Source organism: Ursus maritimus, unplaced genomic scaffold (genome assembly GCF_017311325.1).
Source record: "Ursus maritimus isolate PB19 unplaced genomic scaffold, ASM1731132v1 scaffold_33, whole genome shotgun sequence".
Classification (NCBI taxonomy): domain Eukaryota; kingdom Metazoa; phylum Chordata; class Mammalia; order Carnivora; family Ursidae; genus Ursus; species Ursus maritimus.
The window spans coordinates 1,898,523-1,898,914 of record NW_024425897.1 but is presented as its reverse complement, the minus strand read 5'-3'; positions in this window follow the sequence as shown (position 1 = coordinate 1,898,914).

The following is a 392-nucleotide window of genomic DNA, read 5'->3' as shown; positions in this document are numbered from 1 at the left end:
CCCCCCCGGGGGGGTATACGTCACTTTGGTCAGTGCCTCCCCCACGCCTCTGCACTGGCCTGGCAGGGGCTGCTGTTCTCCCAAGCTCCGGCTCTTGCAGGCCCAAGGGACAGGATTGGGGGGGGCTCACTTCCACCTCATCCTGGCCCTGGCTGGGAGCTGCAGGAGCTGGCTCCGGCACTGAGGCTCCACGCCCCGCTCTCCCGTGGGGCTGGAGCACTCACCAACCCCCAGCCAGGCCCAGATCAGAGGCGCACGCGGGCTCCCTGATGCTCAGCAACACCCTCGAACACCCGCAGGGCGGACACAGCGAGCGCACAGGCACTCTCCCTGCCTGCCGCGGAGCCTCTCCCTGAGAGCGCTGGGGGGGGGGGGGGGGGGGGCGCACGGGG